This window comes from Mustela lutreola, chromosome 14, assembly GCF_030435805.1.
Source record: "Mustela lutreola isolate mMusLut2 chromosome 14, mMusLut2.pri, whole genome shotgun sequence".
Lineage (NCBI taxonomy): Eukaryota > Metazoa > Chordata > Mammalia > Carnivora > Mustelidae > Mustela > Mustela lutreola.
In genome coordinates, this window is record NC_081303.1 from 61586074 (window position 1) to 61606968 (window position 20895).

At 43.8% G+C, this 20895-nt stretch overlaps 1 protein-coding gene across 10 annotated transcripts in view; it reads right to left on the reverse strand.

Moving 5' to 3' along the window:
* ESRRG (estrogen related receptor gamma) overlaps positions 1-20895 on the reverse strand; it is a 622335-nt gene that overhangs the window by 420804 nt on the left and 180636 nt on the right. For 6 of the 10 annotated variants that reach the window (XM_059145037.1, XM_059145039.1, XM_059145036.1 and 3 more), the window contains exon 2: positions 20641-20732. The exons of the other annotated variants lie outside the window; for them this stretch is intronic. The gene's annotated coding sequence lies outside the window, so the exon portion shown is untranslated. The remainder of the gene's footprint in view (positions 1-20640; positions 20733-20895) is intronic. 10 annotated transcript variants of the gene reach the window in all.

Genomic DNA, 20895 nt, shown 5'->3' on the forward strand with positions numbered 1-20895 from the left:
ACACTTCACTACATGGACACTGTAAGTTCATCTTCCTTCTGACGTCAAACTTCATCAAACCCTCTTCCCCTGTCTTTCTAATTTCTATTATTCTTCACTCTTTCCACTATGAGATTTAAAAAAAGGCTAACAATCTGGGTGCCTAGGTGGCTCAGTGGGTTAAAAAATGCTAACAATCTAAGGGACCTCTTCATGACTCAAATTTCTATGATAAGCTAATTGCAATTTGAATTAAAATAGAACAAATATATAACCTAAGGCAGAGCATTATGTTAATAATAATAATAATAATAGTAATCTATAAAAGTCAATGCTATAGAATTTTAAAAATGCTTATGTTTCAAATAAGAAATGCTGAAAAAACAGAAGAAAGGAAATCTGAAAACCAAGTAAGGTCTATGACCTCAGACAAATCAAACTCTGAACTTTATTAATCTCTAACATGAGGGTAATGAAGCCAATACTACCCCCATCATAGACTTATTATGAACATCAAGTGAGTAATATAACATTTCATAAACTACAGGCAATACTGGTGATAATAATTAAATATCTGATAGTAGCTATTACATATTTTTATCTCAGTTTCAAATATAAACTGATGTAAATCCACTTTCTCCCCTAATTATCCATTTCAGAGAAAAACTATTTACAGCTAACCACCAAAGAAGCTATGGACAATTAGCTTGCCATAACTTCGAAGATCACAGATGTGAGGCCTTGTAAGCTGATCTGCTCAGGTTCGAGCTCCCAGAGCCACGGCTTTGCTAATTCCAAGTCACCTGCTGAGGAAAGGACAGTTGTCCATCCCTTTGTAAGGAAAATGCCATGGCCTACATGGCAACAATACTCCTATGTTTAATTTGTCAAAACGTTAAACATTCCATGAACCACATTTATGGGTTTGAACTGAGACACCTCCTATTGTTAGGCTCTGGTGGGGCGGGCAATCATACAGTGAGAGCCCGGAGCTCAAGTGGAAAACCAACTCTAAAATGGAAACACAAACTAGGATCAATCCAATGCGAGGGATATTTTCCAGTAAACGAAGTCTGCTTCCTTAGTAACTTATCAAAACAGAATAGACTCTTTCCATTCTTGTCTCAAAGAATGTAAGGAAAAAACAAACAGGCTACCTCCAGAGCTAGGCCGCTTCGCTGGAAATCAGACAAAAGCAAATCCTACTGCTTATCCAAATTACTCCTGCACGTAGGAGGAACATCACGTTCCCATACCACCGCAGAGCTGACCGGGTGTTAATTTGAATTTTAAGCAGAATCAAGCTTTTGCTCAGGTCCATCCCACCTGTCAGCGGATAGGAGTATAACAAGATAATTACTTCCTCTTATTTCAAAATGCCAGACACCCAAGACTTCCATGGAAAATGAACAGAGCACCTGTATTACATTTTATTCTCATAAGTCTGGGGCTGAGGATCACGGACGTCCCCTTATGTTATTCAGGGAAATGGTTGAGGACATGCAAACCCTACGGAAAGGGAGAATGGCAGTGTGTGATGACTCCTGAAATATACTCAGGGAAAACTTCCTCAAGAAGCAAGATGACATTGTAGATCATTCGTTCATGTTAGCAGCGTTTCCTTGGTAAAACAGACGAGGTCGAAATCCAAGGTTATTGAAGAGAAGGAAACTGGCCATGCTCCGCGCCTGCTACAAAACTGCTGTTTAGTCCCTCAAAATGCTACAGATTTTAGATGTACCCCCTGCTTGTGTTCCCTCTCTCGCTGTCTCGGTCAAATGAATAAATAAAATATTAAAAAAAAAAAAAGATTTTAGATATAATAGGATCTCCTTTAAAAGCCACACCCAGAATTTTAGCTTGACATAGCACGGGGTTCCTCGCAGAAGAGCACGAGATGATTTAAATCTTACGAAAGATTTGATCAAGATCACGAACACATGTCAAATCTGCCCAGATCTGACGATGGAAAAGTCTGGCTGTGGGTGAGGGTGTACGTGTGTGTACGTCTGTCCCTCTGCACAGCGGGGTGCCTGGATCTGTCTGACGGGGCATGGCCTTTCACCTCAGGATCCGTCTAGAATGTTTAAAGATGCCTATTTGCTTTTCAGATTCGTCCTGAAAGAATAGACCTTAATTGATATCCAACAAGATCTGTTATCATGTAGTGGTGGTTTCTCGGATTTGGAAAAGAGATCTCTGAGTTACAGCAAAGGAAATCTCGGGACAGTCCCCAGTTGGCCCCTTTAGGCAACACGATGGCAATTATCGCACCACCGCCTTCCCCCGATCCTGGATTTCAATCCCTGCTCATCTGGTCATCGGACATCTACCCGAAGATCTTCCCTGGAGTATGGAGGGAGTGGGGAAAGGAAGGAGCCACGTGGAAAGGTCACTATGACAGGCATGCACTCCGTGCAGGCTGGGACCACCTCGTTCCCTGTATAGGCTGAACACACCTTAGCGCCCAGTGTGACAAACGTGCAGGAGAGGCAGTCCGCTGACCGAAGCAGGGCATGAGATTCAGAGTCAGGCAGCAGAACCGGATTCAAATCTCAGATCTGCCTCTCTCTGCTTATGTGACCGATAGCAGCGTGACACAGTTTACAGAGGTTACCCTATCCCAGTCTCTCAGTTGGAAAATGAGTTTATTGAGGCTCAGGTTATCCTGAGTGGTTCAGTTCCACAAGCCTTTGACTCCAGATACTTAAAAGAGATCATCAAAAAATAATATTTACAGGATCTTTCCCATTTGATGAAGAGAAAAACATCACATAGACACGGGGCCAGTCTTGGAACAGGAGGCGGAGCACGGCAGGCCCCTGGCAGGACAGACCGCTGGCTCTCTGACCCTGAGTCACATGGTGACCTGTCACAAGGACTCCATTGAACTTCCTCTGCACCCTGCATTCCATCAGTGAAATGGGGGAACATGACCTGCCTCTTCGGGTCTGAAAATGTCAAACACAGCAGCACACTCTTCTGCCTAAAACTCCCAGGGGCTTCCCATCTTCTTCGGGGTAAAAGGCAGAGGTCTTACAAGTGGCTGTGCATTCCTATAGAGCTGACCTCTTCTGCACACTGACCTCCCCCATCCCTCCCCTCTTTCCCTAGAACACGCCAGGCTGGCTCCTTCCTCAGGGTCTGGACATTTCCCCTCACACCCAGCCCTCAGGACCCGCCCCCCCACCCCATGACTGCCGCCGAGCCTCCATCAAGTCAAGTCTTTGCTCCAATGCCACCTGCACAACTTTTCTCCTCTCGTCATCTAGGGCTGCAGACCCCCCTACCGTAGTGTTCCCGCCACAGCAGCTATCACCTTCTAAAATGATAACTATTTTTATTTATTTATTTTTAAAAGGTTTATTTATTTATTTGACAGGCAGAGATCACAAGTAGGCAGAGAGGCAGGCAGAGAGAGAGGCGGAAGCAGGCTCCCTGCCGAGCAGAGAGCGAGATGTAGGGCTTGATCCCAGGACCCTGGGATCATGACCCGAGCCAAAGGCAGAGGATTTAACCCACTGAGCCACCCAGGTACCCTAAAATAATAACTATTTTTAAATGTATCCTATTGTCTTAACTCCCTACACCAGAGCAAAGACTTCAAGAGGGCAGGTTTTTATATCGATTTTTTCCCTACTGTATTTCTGTAGCAGAGCAGGGACTAGGGATGGCTCAGTAAATATTTACAGAATGCACAGATTTGTTGTAAGGCATCAGCACGTGATCTGCAAAGCACAGTGCCTGGCACACAGTGAGAACTGAATAAATGAAAACTATTCGTTCTAGAGGGTGGTAACCAAGGGTAAGATTATAATCTTTGTAAGCTTGGAAAAAAAAAAAAAAAAAGCACATGCACGGTTTTTGACCAGTCAGTGATGCAACTAACACCTGGGTTTCCCCAGGGTACTAGAAGGCCGCTGTTGCTTTGTTGGGCCTTGCGGTGACTCATCTGCAGGCCTCAGGCACCCCAGTTTCTGCATCTGCAAACAAATACAACAACATCTACCCTCCAGGGGAGAAAGAAGCTAGGGAAAGCTCTGTTTGTCACCTGCTCTGCAATCTGGGGTGGAAAGTATCCACAGCATGATTTAAAACACTGGGTAAAATTAAAAATCAGAAAATGTAGGGATCTGAAGGAGCACATACACCCCAATGTTCATGGTAGCAATGTCCACAACAGCCAAACTGTGGAAAGAACTGAGATGTCCATCCACAGACGCAGGGATAAAGAAGATGCAGTCCATACAGACAATGGGATATCACTCAGCCATCAGAGACGATGAGTACCTACCACTTGCAAGGTTGTGGATGGAACTGGAGGGGATTATGCTGAGTGAAATAAGTCAGTCAAAGAAAGACAATTATATGGTTTCACTCCTATGTGGAATATAAGAAACAACACAGAGCATCACAGGAGAAGGGAGGGAAAACTGAAAGGGAAGTCATCAGACGGGAGAGAAATCATGAGAGACTCGTAACTCTGGGCAACAAACTGAGGGTTGCTGGAGGGGAGGTGGGTGAGGGGTAGGGGTGACTGGGTGACGGGCATTAAGGAGGGCACGTGAGGTGAGGAGCACTGGGTGCTATATGCAACTGATGAATTATTGAACACTGCATCTGAAACTAAAGATGTACTTTATGTTGGCTAATTTAATTTAAATTAAAAAAATTTTTAAAGGAAAAACAAACAAACAAACAAACAAAAAGACTATGCTGTTTCTGCCTACCAAAGGCATTTTCTGGCTGGCACTCACATACCACCTAAGAGGGTTTCAGCTGCATCCTCTTCTTTGGGTCAAGCAGCAATAAGGGAAAACACAATCAGACTTTCTGGGGGAAATCTGAGCACCACAGTTGCCCAGTGGAGTAAGTCACTCTTTCATCGGGGTAGAAAAACACAGGGAAGGATATAGTGCTAGTCTCCTGTTCACTAACTGGGTAGCATTCCTGCAGGAAAGAGGTTAATAATTACACAAGTAATTAACATGTCCTTGATTTTCATACTCTAATCCTATAGTTGGAGGATTTCAACTTTGGTCCCAGAGTCTGTGGGAAGAAGAGAGCACAATGACAATGACTGGGATTGGTGTTTGAGAGGGGGCTGGGCAACCAGGAGATGGCCCTGGGTTTCTAACCGCTTCCTAATGAGGTCCAACAACAACAGATGAACATTACCAGAGAACACTCTAGGATTTTTTTTTTTTTTAAACAATGGAGTGCTTTGCAGGTATTTGACGCCCCCCCCCCATCTTCCCAAAACCCCCACTCCCACCTCTTCACGCCTGCACGCAGTAAATTTGGTGTCACTGTTTATTAAAGATAACTAATGCCCTAAGTCTTTATTTACTTCTGTTTATTGCTATTTTAGCAGAGTCACTGGAGAGCTGCTATGTTTCTGGTCCACTCGGGTTCCTTAATCACTGTTAGTAGGTAAAATCATCTGTGACAACTAATCCAAAAAGCAGATTATATTTATTTTGGCTACAGTGGCTTGCAATTCGTTAAAATCAACAAAGCCTTTTCATTAGCCCCCTGCTGATGTCCTAAAAACAGACATTTCAAGAGTCTCAAAGCACTGAGCTACACATATGCAGCCAAGCTAATTCTGACAGATTCTCAGTGCCATTCTTAACACAAAATCTTATTAAACTAACAAACAAGAAACAGAACCCCTCTGCTTTCAAACAAAGGCCTAATTAACATGCCTAAACTCCAAAGTCAAAATCATAGCCACAAAGCTTCCTGAATGTGGAAGCAAAACAGAGACTGTGTCATTAGTTAAGCAAGATTTACCAAAAATCGGGAACTTTTATTTTTATTTATTTATTTATTTTTTAATAATGTGGTAAAGGATTAGAAAGCAGAACCATGGTGCCTGTTTCTAGACAGTTCTGCGTGGGCATACTGGTCTTCCAAAGCCGGGATTGTGATGAACTGGCCTATTGATGCACATTACAAATCTACTGAGCAGAGAATCAAGGTCTTATTCTGGGGTTGCCAGAGATTAGAAACAGCTGCAGCATGTTTAAGGACAACATCATTCCATCAACGTCCCCTGTGTCATCTCTTTCCTACCCTCACTCCTGAGACCACACTCCTGCCTTTCTCAGGCATGTCTCCTTTACTCGCTACCATCCAGCTGTCCATTGCCAAGAATGACCTCTTTCATACAGAATGGGATTTGAGGGCTCAGTGTCAGAAATGGGGGTGTTCCAGGAAAGATGCTCACCGCGGGGACTCAGCCATCACTGTGCCACCAGGCAGCGGCCATAATTAATGAAGGTATCAAAAGGTCTACTCAAGGAGCAAAGAAGGTAGACAATGATTTATGTTTACCTGAGAGGATGATTATTTAGGTTTGCGAGAGCTTTCAGAATGAGCAAGCCCAGAAATATTTAGATATGGTGTGGGTACCTCTCCAAGGCTGAGGAGAAATTCAAAGAATGGGCAAGCAGATCCAGAAACAAAGGTGGGGGGCAGGTCACGTGCATAGGGAGATGTGCTCTCTCCTGCCTTTTCCCTCCACGGCTCTGACTGGAGAGCCGCTGCGATGGCTGTATCCCCATGACTGCTACTGCAATGGAATTATTTGTTGGCAGCCCCCCAGCAGAATCCTGAACATTGTCGAGGATGATTACCAGATGGTACTTCATACAAGTCTCTGTCCTAATGCATGATTTACCACCGGTCAACAGGGGAAGATGAATGCAGCCCTCCAGAGCCAGGGCTTGCTTGGCTCTGAAATTCATAAGGGATGAGGGCATCGGGCTGCCCCCAAGACAAAACGGTCCAGCTCGTCTCCACCAGGATCTCTACCCAGCAGCCCCTTCAGCCAACTACTTGAGCGTCCTCTGGTTCATTCCAGGAGCAAAAGATCTGTCTGTTAGAGCAGATAATAAAATCCAGCCTAGAAGGAAAATCCACATACAAAGCTGCTCTTGAATCAGAGTTTTGTCTACAGGGAAAAGTGAGCCACATCTGATACACAAGTTATCATTTTGGCTCTCCATAATTAAAACTATTGTTGCCATGGCAATCCAAGGAGGGCGGCAAATACGCGAAAGGCTCATGTCATGGCTTTTTTGTTGTTGTTGATACAGTCTGTAGCCCCAGCCTGGGCTTATTGATGGCAGGGCAGAGATGTGATTTGGGCAAACAGCAGAGCCACACGGGTAAGGTGAGAAAATTTGAAACTCAATTATATACCCAAGATACTGTTTTCAATTGTCCCTCGGTCCCCGGCCTGCCTTATTCAATAGATAATAAAAGTGCACTGTCTTCCTTATGTATATTTACATCTGGCAGCTCTCCCCAGCACATGTCAAAGCTTCCTGATTTTCTTCTCTATCATCAACCCCTATCTAGAGGATTATACTCGAGAAGATTTCCAGGTCATCGCAACAGGTCACTTTTCTGAGCCACCTTATCAGGGAATAGGAACCACATGCGGTTCTCATGCAGGGAAACAAAGAATCCACTTGGTTTTGTGATTTAAACAGGACAGCAAAACAGCCTTTATTACTGTTGTCATACAAAACATGTTGAGACCAGCAAGACAGCAGCCGCAGCCCTGAAGACTATTTCAACTTTATACCTCCTAAGGTCATTCTCAAATAAAAGAGAATACGCCCCTTAGTTTTTGTTTTGGATTTAGGGGGTTTGTTTCGTTTTGGTTTTTTTTTTTTTTTTAAAAGCAGGCTCCCTCTTTTCCTGGTTTGTTTAAAATGGGCCTGCTGTTCAACATTCACGATCTCCTTGGGACAAAAGATTACAAGCCAAGCAAGAGAACAAGGCCACACAAACAACTCTACACCCTTTCAGGCAACCCTGAAATCCAGTACACCTCTATGAGCAAAACCCAGGAATGAATGCAACAATGTTTCCCAGGCTTGTCAGACCCAAAGGGCATCTCCGTCACTTGTTACAGTACAGAGTACCAGGCTCCTGCCCTGGGGACTCTGCTTCAGCAGCTCTGGGCACCTCTGGGAAACACCAAAACAAGAAGAACGACTGTAGGAAACACTGAAACAAGATGGACGCTTGCAGGAAAAACGAAACAAGATGGACGCCTGCAGGAAACCCTGAAACAAGATGGACGCTTGCAGGAAACCCTGAAACAAGATGGATGCTTGCAGGAAACACCGAAACAAGATGGGTACCTCTGGGAAACATTGAAAGATAAGATGGACACCTCCGGGAAACACTGAAACAAGATGGAGGCCTCCAGAAAACATTGAACACCAAGGTGCTCTGAGGGACACAATGCCCCTTCATCAAGGAGTAAACAATTAAGAGTCAAAGAACCTAAGGAACTGTTTCTGGCTTGTTCTGCTACACAGCCAGCTTCCCACCCAGGCAAACTGAGAACACCCATGGAAAGGAGTTATTGCATGTATATTCACAAGGTTCCTGCACTCCTCAAATCCAAATACCGGGAGGTTTGGTAATGTTTATTCGCCACGGAAGGGGAGGAGAGGAAGTTCGGATGGGACTTTTATTTTTTAACTAAAAGTAATAGGAGAGAAACTAGCCATTTAAAACTCAGGTGAATGAACTGGCTTCTTTGGTGGGGGGCGGTGGTGGGAGCTGAAAGGGACACCACACTCACAGTAATAGTCTGAGATGCCAAAAAAAAAAAGATAATGATTCACTTAATGCCCGGGACAGTAGCTCAAGATGTTGAAAGAAGCATATAATATTTCCCCTGGGGGATCTGAAGGTAGCAAGGTAGGTGACAAAAAGGCTGGAGGACAGAGGTCGAGAAGGGAGCTTTCATCTGTTCAAATGAGTAGCCAGAGAGCAGGCAGAAGGCTGAACGCAGCCGCTGTCACCAAGCTGGCTCCCCCCCCCCGGCCAGAGAATAGCTCACCACAATTACTCTAGCTCATGGACGCTCTGCCTCGCTGGAATACAACTTGTTGGGGGATTAGTGTCTAGAGAGAAATTCTCAAGTAAGCTTTTACTAAAGGACCAGATGCCTAGCTATGGCAACTGCTTCTTTTTAATTCCAAAAGCAATCTGTGCCATAACCCAATAGTTCTGCCCTCTGATAACAGAGTAAAATCTAATACTGTTCCTGAAATTTTATAGACATTCCTCTTTCTAAGGACATGAATAGTATATATACACTGTTCAAAGGCTCCATTTTTCTCTTTTGTAGCAAAATGGCAAGAGCCTATGGGAGAGCAGAGCCTGGGGCAATGTTCCTTTTGGCTTTAGAAGCCACCTGCTAATCACCTGCAAATAATAACAGACTACAAGGGAGACAGCCCAGAGATGGCCCCTCACCACCGTGAAGGGCAAGGGTTAAGTAGAAACAAAGTGAGGGAGGCTTTCTTGGCCTGAGGGGGCTCTGCAGAGTGACCATGAATGCTTCCCCAAGGACCGATGCAAGGGGCCCAAGGAGCACCAGTTAAAGATCAGAGGCAACTTGAAATGGACCAATGAGCTGGATTTCTGAAGTAGAAAGAGAAAAAAAAAGGACGCCTCCAGAAAGGTAACACAATCTCAGCGCCAGCAGGCTCTTGGAAAGTGTCTTGCTCTGCTCTAGGCTGAGAGGTTGAGCTTGCCGGGTAGGGCCCCTAATGAGACCCTCTCATCAAGCTGCTTGCAGAGAAAGAATGGCGCTCTTTCTCTGGGCGGCAAGGCCAGCGTCACACTGGACAATGGCATGACGAAAATGGAGCTGCCGGATCATTAAGGAGAACACTCGCTTCAAACAGGATGCGACAAAATCTGACTATTCTTTAAACCGGGAGAACCTAGGGCAGACAATTCAAAGGGCATTAAAGGCTTAGGAAAACTGTAACTGAGAAGTCGTTAAGGGAAAAGAGTTTAATCCAGTTCCTGTCTTTAACTGAGAGAGAACTCAGGCATACAAGGGATTTTCATGGAACGAGTATGAATAATTATTTTCCAGCTGCTGAAAAGTCAAGGAGAAGAAAAGGGCCCACACTAGTCTAGCTGAAAAAAAAGAGAAAGTCTTGAACATCTTCATGTGGCGCCTCATGGTGGCTGTGGAATCTCTTCCTGTGCACTGTAATGAACTACAGAATAGATACTCGTTGATCTCATAGCACTGAGGGCTTTTCCTGCATGAAAATTGCTGAACGGCCTTGAACTGAGACTTCACTGGTTCCACAGTGCCTTATGGAGCCAAACTCCCCTTCATCTTCCATCCAGCTCTCCCCCTTTCTCCTAGATGAGGTCTCATTTTGTTCTGCCCCTTCTCATTCATCCCGTCTGCCATTTTGATAACAAGGAAAGGGGAAAAAAATGAGTCTTTCTCCAACTACTTCTCAAGATTTACCACCATGTGAAGTTCATGGCATGTATCTCCATTACCCTGTTCACCTTGGGGCTGCCATGGCCCAATGGAAGCATTTCTTCTCCCTCTTGTCCAGTCTCTATGTGCTTGGATGTTTTTGTTGACTTTGCCATGCACGTGGAAGATTCCTCAATCTACTCTTTCTTTGCCTTGAATCTACCAGGCTTGGTGCCACTGACCAGCCCCAGGTACTAGAGTACATGATAGATTTTGTATCTAAGACTTAAAATAACGGTCTCCAGTAAACACAGCTCCCGTGGATATCCACTGATTAATGAATGGAAAAACAAGACATGAAATATACATACAATGGACTATGATTCAGCTTGAGAAGAGGGCAAGATTCAAATATATACTACAAAGGTTCTTTGAACGCGTTATGCTGAACAAATAAGCCAGACTCAAAAGGACAGATACTGTATGTTTCCACTTACGAGGTACCTTGAGTAATCAAATTTCACAGAGTCAGAAAGTAGCATGGAGGATGCTAGAGGCCGGAGGGGGCGGGGTGAGCAATCATTGTTTAATAGGGACAGAGTTTCTGTTTGAGATGATGAAAAAGTTCTAGATATGGGTGGTGGTAAGAATGGACTGTTGTCAAACCATGCATAGGTACTTCATGCCACTGAAATGTACATTTAGCAATGGTTAAAATGCTGGGGCGGGGGGGGAGGGGAACAACCATCCAAATCTGTGTATGAATGCTCAAGTCACACCTAAATCAAGCCTGACTATACTTCGTTTCAGAAAAAGCATGGCAGGCTCTGTCACCAACTGGGGGTGAAACTTTAAAATTTTCCATTTCCTTCCTTCCTTCTTTCCTTGTTTCCTTCCCTCAAGAGATATTTCCCAGCAGCCACTCTGTGCCAGTACAGTAATCAAAGATGGGACCAAACAATTTCCAGGGGGTGCCTGGGTGGCTCAGTCAGCTAAGCATCCAACCCTTGGTTTGAGCTCAGGATGTGATCTCAGGATTATGAGACTCAGTGCCACCTGAGGCTCCAGGCTTAAAAATCTCTCTACCTTCCTCTTCCTCTGCCCCTCCCCTACCCTCTTTCTCTCATACAAACTCTCTCTCTCTCTTAAAAAAAATAAATAAAAGTAAAAAGTATATTAAAAAAATAAAAAAAGAATTTCCCATCTAGAAAGCAGCAGTCAAGAAGCAACTATAATGTCCCATATAAGTTAAGAAACAGACAAACGTTTGGAAGGCAAACCTTTCCCAGGAAGGGATGCCCTAAATAAATGGTTTTTTGAGCACAGACCAGGAATTTGAATAGGAGTTAGGCAAATAACAGACTGTATAGAAGAACAATCCAGACGGTGAACTGCAGGTATGAACGAGAAAGAACAGCCAGGTGTGGGGGATATCCATAAAGCAGTTTGGCTTGGCTGGAGTAGAGGGACAGCAGAGAGGCTTGTGATGAGGCCTGCTCAGAGGTGACATTAAACACTTTAGACTTTTTCCCTGAATGCCAGATAAGAATCCTGTACCAGACCTCCCCGGTCTCTTCCTGGACACCATTCAATTGCAAAGATGCTAAATGTACTCCCTTTCCAAGCACAACTGTCTTTACTGTTAGGCCACCATCCTCCCTGTGTCCTCACAGAAACTGTGCCTGATTCCCCTCGCCCCAGACCCCCCCCCACACACCATGTCATTCTTACCCCCACCCCCGCTCCAGTTATTAGGCCCCTCATGGCTTCCCTGGCTCTCTCTCCTGTCTACATCCAGGACCGATGTGCCCACCACTGTCCTCGCTTCACAAACATGCTGCCAAGTTGATGACGTAATCTTCCTCTCTGACTCACATCCCCTCTGAAGAACCTTTCTCTGACTCACTTCTCCCTCTTCATAAATATCCTTCTTCTTCTCCTGACACTTTAATCTCTTCTTACTCTCTCTTTCAGATCTTCTCCGGCCTCTTCTGCATCCACATTGCTCTTTGGCCACCAAATGCCGAGGAACATGTGAGTGTGGCCCATTTCCAATTCATTCTGTCCAACTTCACCTGGGCCCGCCGCCAGGAATACGAGGTGATCCACTCATCTGTGCCCAGTGCTCTCCTGGGCTTGCTTCCTTCAGAGGTTTATTTGGAATTATGCTCTCCTCAAGCTCCTATCCCCTTATTTAGAGGAAATGGCTCTGTACGCCATTTATTTCGAGCATTCCTCCATCCTGCACCTTCTCTTGCCTTTGCTATCCACGGGTCTGTTTCTGCAAATGGGCTTTGTCTTCCAGCCCTTTTTTTAAAGGAGGAAGGGACTTCTCTGTATTCAAGTGGAATATGACCAAGAAGCAGAACATGGTTCTTGCCCCTGTAGAAATTTCAACCTAGTCAGGAACACGGTCCCTATATACTTTGTTGTTTTAGGATGAACACATAGCTAGATCGCTATCTATGTCATTAGAACATAAATCACTGTATGTCATTATACAACACACTTTCCACTTTGTTGCCTTAGGATAAGCCTGAAATGGTGCCAGGAAAAAATTTCAACATCAAGGTTTCTTCTCGCGGAAAAAGTCAGGGGAGGCTGCGGAATAGAGACAGCGTGTAAGCTGGTCTTGAAGGGTATTTGGGATTCCACGAGGCCTGACAAAGATTTGTGGAGGGGTCCCAGAGAGAAGGAACCTCAAGCGTGAGGCAAGTAGGGCAAACACACAAGGTCCCACAGTGGTTCTGTGTTTTCTTAGTGAAGAACAGAAGAACACGATGGTGTGTGAAAACCAGAAGCATGTGATGAGACAAGGCTGTGGAGATTTCACTGCCACGTTGGTCAGATTCATTATATATAATGGGATATTATTCTGGAGTAGCCTGCAATGAGCCTTGAAAGCTGGAAGTCTGAAGGCCAAGTTCAGCAAGCAGGCACCTATCACCATCTGGCCCCAGAGTAACTGGAGGAAGGCACATGGGTATGAAGGACGATATGCACATTCCTCCCAACCCTCAAACACAGATGCCTGTCCCTCTTTGTCCCATCCCCAACCTTGTAGGTCAAGGGGTTTCCCACCCTTATTGAATTATGATTTAGCTTCTTTAATCGCACACTCAGAGGTTTCATTTTCTTCAGCTTAAAATTACCTTTCCTGTCCGTAAAGTAGTATCTACTCTTTGTGGAAATTTTGAGAAATCCAGAAAAATAGCTCTCCTCTGATACTAAAAATGATTTCCCTTGACCCACGCCATGAAAACACATGGCGCTTCTTACCCTGTCCCGTCAAACATACTGCCATCTCAAAGTGGCCAAGTCTCCTTAGCTTGCCATTTCCCTCAGCTGGGAGCCCTAGCTACCACTGCTACCTCAGCTTAAAGGTTCACCTCAGATGTCAACCCATCAGGAAGCCCAGCTGCACTCCCTTCCTCCTCCACCCTACTGATCCAGGTACCTCTTTGGGATTCTCATGGCTCTGGGGGTACCTCTTAGTAAGAGCTCTTACCCAATGAAATGGAAATATCCACTCTGCAGACATCATCACAACTAGTCTATGTGCTGTGGAGATCAAGTATTAGGTGCAAAAAACATGTAGGAGGCTTATAATAAAATTACTACTGGTGTTCTTTCTTTTGAGGGAGAAGGATCAAACTAAGCAAGACAGAAAAATGTGAAGCCACAAAAAATAAAACAAAAAATATTCAACCACTTCTCCTTGACGATAATCGAAAGCAAAATGAAAAGGTAAAAATGAGGAAAGATTTTTGTAACATTGAAAAGGGGTTAATGTTCTTAGTGTGCAAGAAGTTTCAGCAAATAAGGAAAATGATGACTATTTCAACAGGAAAAAACTGGCAAGAGAATAAGAAAGTGCAAATTCACTAAAAAGGATACAAACAACCAATAAAAATTAAGATATTCAGCTTCATTAATAGCTTTTAAAATGCAAATTAAAATAACTATAATACACCACTTCCCAATAATAAATTGGTCAAAAATGTGAGTCTCATAGCACTCTGGCTAACTAGGAAATGGGTGTTTATAGAAGGTTGGTAGAAGTGGTATATTATATAATTTTTAAATTATCCACCAACAATTTATTGTAAAACTACTCCAGCTCAGCAATCCTACTTCTAGCTCTCTCTCCTATGTAAATAAGAACACAAGAACTAAGGACGTACATAGCATTACAGAAGTAGCACCCAAACCGGGCTAAATGTTCATCAATAAGAGAAAAAAGCAAATAGGTTATGTTCATTTAAGAGGATGTTAACTATTGACTCACCTGAAAAGATGCATACTTTTGTAACAAGTAAGTTGCAGGCTGATATGTGGCATGTTGCATTGCTTTAGTTGGAAACAAAACTAGTTAGATAGGTATCTCTATAACCATAGGAATATGTAGAAAAAGCTATTAATACACTGTGAATACTGACGACTTCTGGGTGTGTGTAGTCAGGGAAAACTGTGCTTCATCCACCAAGTTTCTCTGTTTTCCCCCCAACAAAATATATTTTTTAACTTTGCCATATGTATCTTTATCTTTAGCACTTTGCATTCCTCACCGTAGATGCTCAGCAAATGTTGGTCAAAGAGAAATAGTTTCCAGATGATCATGAATTCTTAGAAATCTATCAATTCCCATCCATTTGCAAACCTAGCATTGGCCATAGATCACCGTAGACTTGTTATGTTTGTTTCCTGGCCGAATTATTAATAGTATCCCCTTCACTCCCAAAGTGATCAATTGGGATGAGAAATTACATGGTTACCATTATAAAATCTCACAGAAGCCCATGGTGGTGTTGATTAGCAACTCCTTCCCCAAACCCTCCCCACCTTATCTTCATAACGCCCTACGCTGTGCCCGCCCCTATTTCTCTTCCCTTTCCAATTGCTCATTCTCTCTGTCACAGATTTTTTCTTGGTCTTCTTCCTAACGCTTACTTTTTCCCTAAAGCTCTTCTTTCTCTGCCTGATCCACGTGATGATGAATATTTTCTCACGACCACGCACACTTGTTTTCTCTATTTCAGTCTTGGACTCCTTCTCTAAGCTGATCTGCTAAGGGAACCTCGTCCCTTAGATTCCCCACACCCCAAATTTTAATTGTCTACAACCAAAGGAGTGCCCTTCTCTCTCCTAAATGATCCTGCTTTTATTAGTTCGGTTTCTCAGAAGTGCTCCAGGGGGCGGGTCCTCGCCAGAAGTCATGTCTGCATGGAACAGCAGCAGACCAGAGTGAGCCCCTGGGGGGAACCGCCTGAATCCTTTACTTGGCGGGAGTCCAGCACTTCTCTGGACCCAGTCTCCCCATTTAAAAATGTGGTAATAGGGGGCACCTGGGTCGTTCAGTGGGTTAAAGCCTCTGCCTTCGGCTCAGGTCACGATCCCGGGGTGCTGGGATCAAGCCCCGTGTCAGGCTCTCTGCTCAGCGGGGAGCCCGCTTCCCTCCCTCTCTCTCTCTCTGCCTACTTGTGATCTCTGTCTGTCAAATGAGTGAATAGAATCTTTAAAAAAAAAAAAAAAAGTGTGATGATAGTTAGGGCACCTGTGTGGCTCAATGGGTTAAGCCTCTGCCTTTGGCTCAGGTCATGATCTCAGGGTCCTGGGATGCAGCCCCGAATCAGGCTCCCGGCTCAGCAGAGAGCCTGCTTCTCCCTCTCCCCCTGCCTATGCTCCCTCTCTCACTCGCTCATTCTCTCTCAAATAAATAAAATCTAAAAAAAATAAAGAAATAATAAAATGGGATAATAAAAACTACTTGTTGGGGCTACTTTCAGGATGAAATGATTCAACATATTTGGAGCACTTAAAAAGTGTGGGGGCACATACCAAGAATTACAGATGTGTAAGCTATTATTCTGTTTTAAAGTTTTCTATTGTGAATGTGTATTAGAATAATAATAACGTGTGTTAAAAATAGCCAGCGGCTCCCAATGATTTCTCCATCACCGGGAACCAGGTACGTAACATAATGCTCTGCTCTTCAATAACAGAGAAGCCTGATCCTGGAGTAACCCTGCCCTCTGGTATGTGTCCTCTCACGCCTTCCAGGTCTTAAGCCTCACTCCACTCCTGCCCCTCCTCTCCGTGTTTGTCTGGTCTGTCTTTAATAATCGGCTCTCAATGAAAAAAAGCCCCAATTCTTAGTTAGCACTTGCCAATTTCTGTGGAATAAATACTCTTACCACGGCTGAGATCAAGCAACCAGCATGACACCAGGGTACACGCCCCGCGGAGGAGATGGGCAGCACAGGAGAGCCGGACCGGCACCGATTTTCCCCATCCGGATAGGACAGACACGCCTCAAGGGCGCAGGTGATTGATTGCAGTGCAGGAGGGGAAATAATCAGGAAGTGAGAAGTTTTCAGTAGTCATTACTTTTGTTTTTAATAGAATAAATTTATTGTAAGTTTATGTAATTTAATATTTAATCATACGTCATAAATGCTGGTTCCTGGAATTTCTAGAAGTATCACAATTGGCCTTTGGGGGTGTAAGCAAGCTCCAGCAGGCCACTGAGCCCCTACCTCGAACCTTCTCCCTTCCACTCCAGCTTTTCCTCCCTCCTGAACGGGGTCTCCTCGCTTCCCTCCACTGACCCCTGGCCTACGCACCTTGCAGTACAAGATTCCAGCCCCCACCTGCCTTCCCTTGCCTGGTGATGTCAGCATTTTTTGAAAAAGAGGATACGTTCAGCACCTAAGTATGTAGATTTCTTATCTTTTTCCCTGATTATTTGTGTCTGATCCTTTCTCCCAACTCCGAATTAGAGCACATTTGTTTCAGCCCAGCGGTTACCGCCTGAGGAAAAGGAGAGGGACTGCGCAATTGAGAATCATTTGAGAACCTGGGGGCTTCTCAAGCTTCACGTTCTCTGGCCTCATCGAGGCTGTTACTTTTCGTCGCCTGCGTCTGCCTCACGCAGGTTTAGGAAGTCACTGTTGTGTATGCTACAAGTCTGAGCACAGTGAATGCCTAGCACATAGTAAGCACTCAGTAACTACTTGCCTAGTGAAGCAATCCGACATTTTAGAAGAAAAGTTAAAATTCTGTTAACTAACGTGCAATTACTTAAAAAGGCGGATTCCTTGTCAAGGTAGGTTTTTGGCTTCTTATGTTGAAGTCAAAGAAACAACAATACAGTCTTAAAGTATAATAGTGAGAAAACAGGTTAACAAGTTAGGGTATTCTTTTTGATAAAGGCAATGGAAGAAATGTCTGACCAGAGGCCAAATATCTGCACAAGCACATAACCACTCAGAGGACAGCCACTGATGCCGTTATTAATTGAAAATGACTGTTTAGAAATTCCGGCTGTTACCTTGGACACCTTGGAGACAGGTAGATCCATACACACTTAAGTATAAATATATATGGCGGGATCATATACTCACTGCGAAACATTTTTAAACTCCAAATGTGATGGGGAGAAGCTAATTTCATTAGAGATGATATTTAAGGAGCAAATTGTTTTTCTCCTGCTTACTTTGAAATAACATCATAATAGTCTCTCACAGACCTCGACAAAAAAAAAAAAAAAAAAGAGAAAGAAAGAGAAGGCTAATGGGCTTTATGTTCCCATGGAAATTTTGGATGTCATTAAAACAGTCAAAGATAAGCACGTAAGCAGTAAGGCATAAAACCTATATTTCAGGACCAGAACTGCAACATCACATCCTTTCTGAAATTAGAGTAGGGATTTCAGATTATCATTTATTCAAATCATTTGCATTCCCTGGGCTCATATCCAGAGGCAGAAGTTTCCCAAGAGGCAGTTTCAAGCCTCGCTGAGGCAACCACCCCAGAGACAAGCCACACTTGCAAACTCAAGGGCTGTAGGAGTGGGTCTTCCTCTTTTAATTGGTATTTATATTTGCCCCAAGAAAGAAGACTAGTTTCCAGGCAGTCTGTTTAGTGAAGAAAAAACTCTGGATTTTTGCCTCACTTAGCCAGCAGTAAGCTTTCTGCTAATCCTCAGTCATAAATAAAAAGCATTGACAAAGACATTAAAGATGGAAACAATAAAATCGTCAGGAAGGGCAGGAAAAAGATTGCCATGATATTCCGTTTCAGATTGCAAAAAAAGGTATTAAAATCCCAACCATACAAAAATAGACTTGCACAATGACTTTTTTTTTTTTTTAAGGAAGGGGGTGGATTACTCCGGACTTCCGAAGATGAGTGTCTTAAAGGTTTCATTGATTAGCTGATAAGTTTGCTGGTGAATGATTAGTCGATTAGTCAGAAAGGTTTGAATTAGTTACTAGAGCTCTGCCTCCCATGAATAAAATGCCGGAGTGTTCCCTCTCCTACCCTCTGTGACAGATGATATCTGTTTTCTCCTGTGAGTTTGAATTTAAGAGCCACTGAAGCTCAACAACAGTATATTTTGGCTCAAATGAGCTGAAAATTGCATTCAATTTGAATTTCAAAAATGGAGGGGAGGGAGGGGTGGGGGAGACAAAAACCCTCAACACTCATCAAGTCTCCACACTTTTCAACTACTTCCTGCTGCTTAGTTGCATTCCGCCAGGCTGAGGACCTGAAACCAGGATGTGCTACGGGGAGAAAGCATCCCTGGATGTCTGCCCAGTCTGAGTTTAAAAATAAACTTTTAATAGTCAGGATCAAAGCAAACCTCACTTCTACGCACATGCTTAATGCAGAATGCGACCCACCGAAGAAATAGATTTATCTTCTCCAAACTCAAATTGGCCTGCTTTTTTTTTTTTTTCCTTATGTACTTTGGAGGTGATCAAGGTGAAGGTGTTTTCCCTGGGAAACTCTAGAAAGGTAAATTCGTTTCTAAATTAAAATTAATTCCTATTCAGCTCACTTAAGACCCTCATTCCTTGTCGCTGGGGTTTTTCTCCGTTCACCTGCCTCCCATGACAAAGCAGATGTGTTCTTGAAAAGTTGAGTGAGTGGACATTGATTTTTCAAATCAAATCATATTTTGAATGCGTGAAGAAGAGAGTTGGTTATTTAAAGGAATCTTGTGATAAATTATTTTATAAAGCCGAGGTATTTTTAGAGTGCCAATAACTGTCCCTTCATGCAAAGGCACCCTGAGCATGAATTTTGAAGCCCATTCCGCTTCCTTAAAGCAGGGCATACCCGCAGTCTACCAGAAGCAGATTTAAGTATCACCAGTAATTAAAACTAAACCGACGCCACACAAAACAACAGATGATATCTCAGAATCCTATAACCTAGTGATTTTGGGCCAGAACTCCGTTTTATGATAGTTTGAGCTGAAGGAGCAGAGAACACCGAACTCATTTCAATCCACTTCACACATGGAAACATATTCTCCCATTGCCTAAATTATTCTCAATTTGCAAATTAAGCAACTCGGGTGCCATGAAAAAGGTAATTCCACTTCTAAAGTGCCATTTTCCACATTGAAGCAAAAATCTGCCGAACGCTGTTCAGAACATCGGACTTGCTGCAGCGGGCTCAGGCCTGAGCAGGACAGAGAGGCATCGTGGGCGGGGGGCGAGGGCGCACGGATTTTCCGCATCCCTACTCCGCAGCAGCCTCTGCGGCCGGGAAGGGGGTAAAAAAATGAGTAACTGATATACCTCAGAACAGCTGACCATTTAGGGTGGGGGTCTGTCACCTTCCCCGGGCTGTGGACCCCTTTGAGAATCAGATAGCAGCAGGGGCTGTTTCCACCTAAAGACCCCTCCACCCTCTGATCCCGTCGGTCGTCACCATAATGGCGCTCAGAAACACAAGAGGCTGACCTGGGTCTGGTGCACCAACCGAGTAACAGGAGGTGGCCCAGAACAGGAAGATGATTTTCCTTCAAAAACGATGTGAAAAAAGACTTAACGTTAACGTCTAGGAATACTTGTCAAGTACCGGGAATTCACGTGGTAACAGAGTCATACCAAGTACCTTCAGTAAGTTCACAGAAGACAGAATTAGGAAGAGAAGGCATCTTATCTGAAGCACAGGACCCGACATAAAGACAAATACTGTATTTTGCTTTTGGTGCATCCCCAGAGACCAGAATCAAGAAATAATCTGACCCTGAGAGCCAGGCTTAAAGGTCAAAATAGTAAATCAATAAAAACAGGTTACTTCCAAAAGGAACCCCACGATCACCATGACACACACTCAGTAAAGTCCCATTGGTCGGAATATCCCCTAAAACACTCTAAAAGCATGACAAATGACATTTTTGCATTTTAAAAGACAGAATGAGAGAAACCTAGGAGCCTCTCCATGTGCGTGGCTGACGAGCTACGTGACAGGACCACCGTGAATCACAGCTATCAAGAGGGCACTTAACCCTATAATGTGTACCACCTGGCATTACATTATATCATTTTCGAAATGAACATTAATATCTCCTACTCTTGTAGGGGACAGCTTACCTTTCAAACTGCAACAATGTTAGCGTAGGATTTTTTCCTTACATCTTCATAGTTTAATATTGTTTCATTGATGAGCCAGTAAATTGTCAGCTCTATTCATTTATGTGACGTGAGCAAGGATCCAACCCAAAAAAGGAAAAAAAAAGTGAGGTCAATTTCCTTGGCCGCCGCATTTAATAAAATCTCCCAGGCAATCGAGTTAAGCACACTTTAATAGCTATGGCTTCGCATACCCTGCCTTTAGCAAGTCTTTGA